The following is an 8,589-nucleotide window of genomic DNA, read 5'->3' on the forward strand; positions in this document are numbered from 1 at the left end:
GTCTGTGCTTATTCTTAAAGTGCCACAGTCTGTAGCAATAAGGCCACTTTAACAGAGCAAAGTGAAACACACCAAAGATATTAAGGATAACCTCTACAATGCCTCAGCACTTCTCAGAGATATTGAACACTTTTAAGTCTCTCAAGGGCAAACAAACTGAGAACATTAAACAACCATGAAGAGCTGAATATATGTACTTAAGATACCCAAAGCATCTGCTTATCAACTTAGAAACAGTAAAATCCTATCATTTTTAGTTGTTTTCAGCTGCATTCTCTATCTACTAAATAAAGAGCAAAAACACAGCCAGTCATTCCTTACCCCAAAAGCTCTGCTCTGATGTTGCCTCTGTGAAGTCCAATATGCAAGTAGATCTCTAAGTCAGGAAGTCAGACCCTGTACTGAAAAACACCAGCCCAATCTTTCACCCAGACTGGATGCCCACCTGTTTTGCATTAACCATCTTATTAGAGCAGGGGAGAGACTCTCCCTGACCAGTGCAACTTTCCACACAGGCTAAAAGAGAGCTTCCCCAGGATGCCCACCTGTTTTGCATTAACCATCTTGTTAGAGCAGGTGAGAGGCTCTCCCTGACCAGTGCAACTTTCCACTCAGGCTAAAGGAGAGCTTCCCCTGGATGCCCACCTGTTTTGCATTAGCCATCTTGTTAGAGCAGGGGAGGGGCTCTCCCTGACCAGCACAACTTTCCACCCAGGCTAAAGGAGAGCTTCCCCTGGATGCCCACCTGTTTTGCATTAACTATCTTGTTAGAGCAGGGGAGGGGCTCTCCCTGACCTCTACCAGGGAGTCATAAGGGCCCAGAACAGCAAAGGAACACTGGAAAGAAGAGCAGAAAAGGTGCTACTGAGTTGTCTGGTTACCAGATTGTCAGCACTAAAGATGAGAGGTCTTTGGTAATAGTAGTGTTAAAATCTGTACAGTGAGGGGTTCCACTTCTTGTTTAGACTTTCTGGATGAAGAATTTAATGTATAATAAAAATATGAAAATGTATTGATACCACTGCCAGAACTACAGCTACTGTAAATCTGTTGTGGTTGCTAAATGGTTAGTATCTCTCATGGCACATTTTTCTGACAAAAATGGGTCATAAGTGACAGTAAAACTGTTGGCAGTGGAAAGACACTGGAAAAGCAAATCAAGTACTTGCAGGATTGTGTACTGAAGGAAGACAGCCTCTACTGTATCAGAATGTAAAAGACAGGTGAAAAATAGATGCCAATTTTTGTCTAATAAGTTAATGATTCAATCTTCTGATTTTCAAATAGCTGTGCAGCTATTTGTACAGTGGCAAAGCACTGTCAGTTTGAAAAGTAAAGTTCAGCAATGCTAAAACTAGTAGCTAAATCCAGCCTTTGTCCTATTCATCACAAGTACATCTAATTCTGTCAGAATGGACTGATGGCTTCTGAAGATCAGTCTGCACGAGGTAATAATCACTTAAAGTGCCTGTAGCACCGGTTACAAAAAAGATGTTACCTATAACAGGTGGAGAGAGTTTTACAGAACTACCCTAAATTAGACTGTCAGAAAACATGACTTTCAGAATGATGCAAACCATTTCCAGTTTTCTCTTTTTTAATTCAAGTTCTTTCATCAGTCCAGCTGAGAAAGAAACAAGCAACACAAAGCAGGTTTGGGTGTACAGTAGGGTGAAAGGATAGTCTGACATAAGAAGCTCACATAATGCTTTTATTCTGTGCCAAATCCTTAAGGGCTTCTTTAATATTCATCAACAGACAATAAGTTACAAAAAGAAGGGTGACATGAGTTCACACTAAAAAGACCTCTCTCCACTATCTCCACAGTTTTCTTCTTGCTGCCAAATGTTATCATTCGAGATAACCACACAGCATTAAGTGCACCATAACACCACAGCAAGAATCAAGTGCACATTTACTTCACAGACAACTCCTTTGGCGTCTTTCATTTGGGTTACAGAGCTTAATGAGCTACAAAGAGATATCATCAATGCTAGATGAAAAATCTCAAAGCCTTCAACTGCAGTCTAAATACTAGTGTAAGGCAATCCTTTGCTCTCTGCAAATTTCTGTGGGAAAGCATTGCTGCTAGAGGGAAGAGGGACTGTTAAAATGATTATTGGAGAGTACACGTACAAGGCAGTGGACAGATCTCTGCTATGTCACACAGGTCAGTGATACTGACTGTAAAAGTGGGCTTAGGACCACAGTCAGCTTTGCTGTTAATTATGATAAGAACTAAAGGATAAGTGGGAATATCATCAACATCCCCTTCTTCCTGTAGCAGGGATCCTGTATGGCACAGTCTGCCTAAGACAAAATCCTCTGCTGAAATACAGTGATCTAAGAAGATGCCAGCAGCTAAGCTACACCACCTATTACAAACCTGTGAGAAAACTAAACTGTGATCTTATTTTTTTTTCCTGACTGTGATTTTATTTTTTTTCATGTTTAATAGACCTTGGAATGATGCTTTTCTGCTAGAAAAAGAAATCTCTTCCAAGTCAGCTAATAAGCTCTTCTCATACATTAAGATTGTAATACCACTTTTTATACTATTTCCCATGCTCCAGAGCCATGACACATAGAGAGCAAATGATTTAGTGTACACTAAGGATAACATGCTTAGACAGTGACAAGTAATGCCACAAGGAAGCAAGCTCTCCTTTTAATGTGGCTCTGAGTAAAGCCCAGCAGATTTTTCTTTTCTCTTCTTCAATAGGAAAATGTCTTTCTACTTGCTGCTGACAACACACTTAAGGAGTGAAATTACCAGGAGTGGAGGGATGCAGAAGACTTAAGGCCCCTGTTGGTATTGACTCATGCTGTGTGTACAAAAAATCACATGCTAGTGAATTGTTGAACCCCTGTTCTGCCTTCCTCCTGCCCTCCCTTTTATAAAGGTCTTCCTACCTCTACTAATTTTCAGTTGTATATATATTTTTTTAATGGAAAATTTGCCATTCTCTATTAAACTAACGTGACTAAAATGGAAATAAAATCAGAGAAATATATATATATATATAAAATAGTATGTTTCTACCATAGACATTTGCTCTCCATGTCTTTGGTCTTATCTATATAGCCCCTTATCTCATGTGTCATTTACAGAACGGTTAATTAGTGCCCCAAGTCTGGAAGCAGCGTGAAACAGTTTCTATGACTGGTACCTACATTCTGTCTGATGCATCTTTACTACTGAAAGGTGCACAGCCTTGGCTCTAAGTAACCAGAACAAGTTTGCAGAGCTGGTGGTTGAAGAACTCTCATATGAAAAGTAATTTGAAACCAACCACATTGACAGAGAGCTTATGAAAAGTTGCTTTTCCAAAGCAGAATCTGGGCTACCACACATCTACAAAATGAAGCTTATACTAGAATGAGGCCTTAAGTCACAAAAGTACAGCAAAAGGTATAAGCATAGCAGTAAGCCACAACATATCAGCCATCTGCTGTTTATGGCCTGCATAACAGTGATTATATCCAGGAGTACAAATTGAGGCTTTTTGTAGGTGTTTGTAGAACTACTTTATATGCTATCTTTTCAAACAACACAAACTTATGACCAGAACTATGAATTTTGCTTTTCCATTTAGAGAAGCACATAGCAGTATTACAGGTTAGACAAGCTTTCTCAGCATGTCAAGAATGCATAGCAACACCTATTCTGTAATCTATTCCTATCTTCTTTAAAAGGTAATTGATTCATGCCTTAACGTTCACAAACTATAAAGCATATGACAGTTAGAAGTCATTAAACATCAGAGCAGATGTGTCCCATTCAGGATGTAGGAATGTGAACTAGGTCTCACTGACTTTTCTGTGTCTAACAGAGAGAGAGAGTCCCACAGCTGTACAATGCATGATATAAACACACGCTTTAGAGCACACACTTTTTTAGCACACAACTGCTCCTGTCCACATCAGCAGATCATTTAGTGTTGACTGAAAGGAAACATAATCCATGTCATATTGATGTTCCATGAACAATGTGCTGCCCCCAAATAATGTTTCACATTGACTTCAAATTTCTCACCTTTTAAAGTCCATAATGTAAGAAGAGACATGCATTAATGCAAGTAACTAAAGAAGGAAAGCAAAAGGACAGTTGGATATGGCATATTGGCCAGAAATTATTTAGAGAGAAAAGAAACAATGGGGATTGGTTGGCAATGGTCAAGGAGCTAGTAGCAAGAATACGTTGCTGATAAGATGAGATGAACATAGACAGATGAGAAGTTAAGACCAAAAGAAGGAAGCAGGAGAGGAATCAAATAAGGCATGGAAGCAGAAAAGCAAGTGAAAAAGTGTGAGAAAATCTGTGTAGCCTTGTGACTCAAACTATAAGTGGAACATGCCAAATAAAGGATTAGGTGATAAAGGACCATACAAGCTGGCACAGAAACAGGGCATTAATGCAAAGAAGAAGCTGTACTGGGGCTTGAAGCTGGGAAGAAAAATAGAGCGAAAGACCTAGAGAGGCAGTTGGTCAGAATCTCAGCCAGCCAGCAAAGTTAAGACTGAAAGCATTAGATTAGTCATCAGAAAAGCCTGAGTGGCAGACAAACCATCAGATACTGATAGTGTGGAGGTGGGAAAGGATTTAGAGATGAGTTAGCAATTGTGCAGTGCTGATGGGAGTATGGACAGCTACTGAGGCTCTAAAGAAGCAGTGCTTCACTAAACTAGAGGGGGAAAGAAAAATTCTATGCATAACGAAAAAGGAGATCCTCTGTGTTGATTGACTAAATACAAAAGTACCACTGGGGCCACAAACAACACAAATCAAAACAAAGGCAAAAGAGTGGAAAGACAAGTAATGTTTTGATTTGAGACAGTCTTTTCCTGCTAAGCACTGGCTTTCCTTTTCCTGACACCAACAGACACCATCCCAATACCTGAACTCCTGCTGTACATCTGGTGTGTTTCGTGAAGTGAATCTGTGCTACCATATTACTCTGTTAACAGAGCAAAATGAAACATCCAGCAAAATAAAATTACCTTTACTATTGGTCTGGCTAATTATTTCAAGTTCCTATATTTAAGAATAAAACATGACCAGAAGAAATAAGTACTTAAGGGTAGAACCACAGCAGCATTCACAGAACAACTGGAAATGAATACAGGCATTTCCACAAAGCAATATGTGCATTCATAAACATGCATGTGTCTGCACTGTTAGGGTGCTTCTCTAACAGCTACAAACAGTAGTCTAGTTCAAAAATTCACTTTTCTGGCAGGCAAAGAAAAGCTCATGTTCCAACATGAAGAATTCCAACTTTCAGAAACTAAATTTATGATTAATTTGACAATACATGCACAAGATACACATCTATATTAAAACAGCCATGCTCGTATTAGAAAGAGCTATCTGAACAGTTTAATTAAAATGCTGATTTACACAGAATTCCCCCAAAATCAGTAAGAGGAATGCAAAACATCCAAAGTAGTAGGTCCTGTTCACTCAGACTTCTGAGATCATTGTCTTAAGGCAGCACAGAAAAGGAATGACTACTCTCCACACCAAATTGTTCTGTTGTGGCAAGCTGTTAGTCTTTGTTAATACCAACTTCAGTGATAGCTAGTAAACAATGTTGCTGAGAATTGAATTAACATGCACATAATATTCATATAAGGATTTTCCTGCTGCTTCTTTGACATGACTTGATGTTTTCCCCAGAACAGACTTCTAAACCCAGCACAGTCCTTGAGAATCAATTTCTTCTCAAATAGGTGCATCTCCCACATGTCTGTTACAGTATGAAAATCTTCTCTTGTTACAATGGTAGAGTATATAAAACTGAGGTTAAAATTCTATTCTTTTAGCTCTTAAGGATATTATCTTGGCAAGAGTATCTTGAACAGATAGGAAATGTTAGACAGTTAATCTCTAATTCCAGAAGCAAAGTGTTGCAGCAAAATTATATACAGTACTTGACAAAACATCATCAAGTATCACACACGGGACAGACATTGCATAAGATTTCCTGAGCTAATATAGTGTTTTCTGCTCTTGATAGCCAGGATAATTAGAATCATAGAATCAACCAGGTTGGAAGAGACCTCCAAGATCATCCAGTCCAACCTATCCCCCCAGCCCTAGCTAATCAACTAGACCATGGCACTAAGTGCCTCATCCAGTCTTGTGTTATTCTGTTGGCTCAAGCTGCTGTGTGTCAAAAAGATGTTGCTTGTTATTCCTAGGTTACTTTAAGGTGCTCAAAATGACAGCATAGCAAACAGTATTATTGGTAAATATTCTACTACAAATTTGTTGCACACATTCACAGGACAATCAAAACTAATTTGAAGAAGCCTATATTCTTACTTTCTAATTCTCTTTCCAACATAATTTACATTTTCTTTATATTTGGTTCTAAAAGATTGTTTTTCCCAGTGGACAAAATGAAAACTTGCTTCTGGTTTCTGTTAAACTCTTATTTCATCCAAGTACCTGAGCATCTGGTGCGTAAAGTGTGTTTGTATGATTAAATGTTTTGAAAGTAACTGCTTTACAATATTCAAAGAAAATATTTAAAACTTACTGAGCTTTGTAACAGGGATTTTCAAAAAAACATCTGCAACAGATTATACACAGAAAGCCTCTCTCCAGGGAAGCCAGAAGAGGCCCTGTGGTGTTTCCACACCCAGTCAATTAAAGGATTATTACTATTAAACCCCAAGTCTTTCTTTCAGACTATAGATTTAAGCGCATTATCTGAAATTGGTAGGGATCATCTTTGCTTGTAAAATGCCAGTAGGCTTACTGACACCACGTTTTCTGCAAAGCATCTTTGAGACCAACACAAAAAATATCTGAGAGGCTTCTAAAGTAAGACAGACCAGACTTTACCCCAGTTTCTCTTAGTGCAGAAATGCAGTCCCTCTAGTTTGATTTCTCTTTTGATTGGAACAATTATCAGCAAATCCCTTCCATTTTCTCTTCAATAACTAAGAACTCATGTCCAGACTGACAAATATATCTCATTTGTTGTGCCTAACACAATTTTGCTTAAAGAAAAAGACTAGTTGGGCTACCAAAACTAAACACACGTAGCACAAATTAGGTTTTTTTGATAGTTTGAGTTTTACATAGAACCAGTACTAATTAAATGTCCCTTGTTTTTATATGGAATCCCTTAAGAGCTTTGGTAGATAGGGGCTAATGGGTTTGGTACAAAATAAGTAAGGCATGTTAAGAATAGAACAAATACTGCATGTATTACAGAGTGGGTATTACAGCTTGTAGAGTTCTTATTATCACTGCAGACTGCAAAAATATGTATCAGGACAGAATTTTCTATAGAAAATATATTAGAGGTAAACAGAGACACATGCATATATGTACTTCAGGTCCGGCCTCTAACTATAGTGACATTAACTTATTAACTCTGACTACAGTGACAATAACTCCTTTAGATTCAGCTTGACTACTGTGCCTCAGAGATCAGTTACAATGGCTAGGAAGGATGGCACAACTCTTATATACAGCCACCTCTGGATTAGGTGATGGTTTAGACCTCTTACAAACTTAATTCACTTCAGCAGTATTGCAAAAAGGTGTTTGCAGAAAGAAGGTGGAATGCAATGTTACCATCTAGAAAGAAAGAATGTGTTTGTGACCCTGTGTTTGACTTGCAAGGTTTTTTTTTCACATTGCTTTTATCCCATTTGTTCATATTCCTGGAAAAACCCAATCTAAAATGATTTCTAGCTTCTCTGCTTTATCCCCTGCAAAGGATAGTACTCACTTCATCTGAAAAATTAGCTTACCATTAGATCTGTGGCAAATTCCCTCACAGATGGTCTTTCTTTATCTTTTCAATACCTTAATTGGATTTTTATTTTGCAGTGATCAAGCTTAATAAAGGTCCATTTCACAGGATATCCCTCTTGCACTTATGACATTGTCTACAAACATAGTTTCAATCCCAGATATAAAGGAATATTTCTTTAAATATTCTAAATCTACACATAAACACTTTCTAATGCAAGTTTGCTTGGTATTAGAATATAATAAAAACATTAAAGATTATTCACAAACTGCATTTATTAATGAGCACAGACATGGGAATACTTTGGCAGACTTTGTCCCACCCCTTTTTATTGCTATGTTTTCCTTACTTTCTACTTTTCATACAATGCTACACTAATTCTTGGTCCAATACTTATCCACATATTTAAATTTCAGATGACTTTCCTATAGACCTTTTCACATTTAAAGCTGTCAGAAATAACTGACATATTATTATGCATTTGAAATTAAATAAATTAAAATTTGATAGCTCACAATCATGCTATCATTAATTAGAAAGAGAAATAAGTACTTACCAAGTTGCCATTGAGAAATTTACTTAGAGTAGTTCAATACATTACTCTTTTATGGTAGCTTATAGTACAGTTGCTTGTAACAAAAATACTGTTGTTTTCTATAATAATGTAATCTTCATGATCCCTAAGACACTTTGCCCATGGTTTCCTTCTCCCAGCTTGGAATGAAGGCAAGAAATCTTTCATAGCAATCTAAGGCTACAAAGTGCTTCCTTCCAGGAGCTTCTCTTATTATCACTTCCAAAGCTGTGTAACATA

General features: G+C 37.7%; 2 long non-coding RNA genes across 2 annotated transcripts in view; one reads left to right on the forward strand and one right to left on the reverse strand.

The window, feature by feature from the left end:
- The window catches only part of LOC135186215 (uncharacterized), an 81,488-nt gene extending 81,009 nt beyond the window's left edge, over positions 1 to 479 (reverse strand). The window contains exon 1 of the long non-coding RNA XR_010306767.1: positions 322 to 479. This is a non-coding gene — a long non-coding RNA (uncharacterized LOC135186215). The remainder of the gene's footprint in view (positions 1 to 321) is intronic.
- A 301-nt stretch (positions 480 to 780) lies between these two features.
- Positions 781 to 2,997, forward strand: LOC135186217 (uncharacterized). Its single transcript, XR_010306769.1, has 3 exons — positions 781 to 914; positions 1,828 to 2,170; positions 2,723 to 2,997. It is a non-coding gene; the product is annotated as an uncharacterized LOC135186217 (long non-coding RNA).
- Positions 2,998 to 8,589: the final 5,592 nt, after the last annotated feature.

This window comes from Pogoniulus pusillus, chromosome 24 (assembly GCF_015220805.1).
Source record: "Pogoniulus pusillus isolate bPogPus1 chromosome 24, bPogPus1.pri, whole genome shotgun sequence".
NCBI lineage: Eukaryota > Metazoa > Chordata > Aves > Piciformes > Lybiidae > Pogoniulus > Pogoniulus pusillus.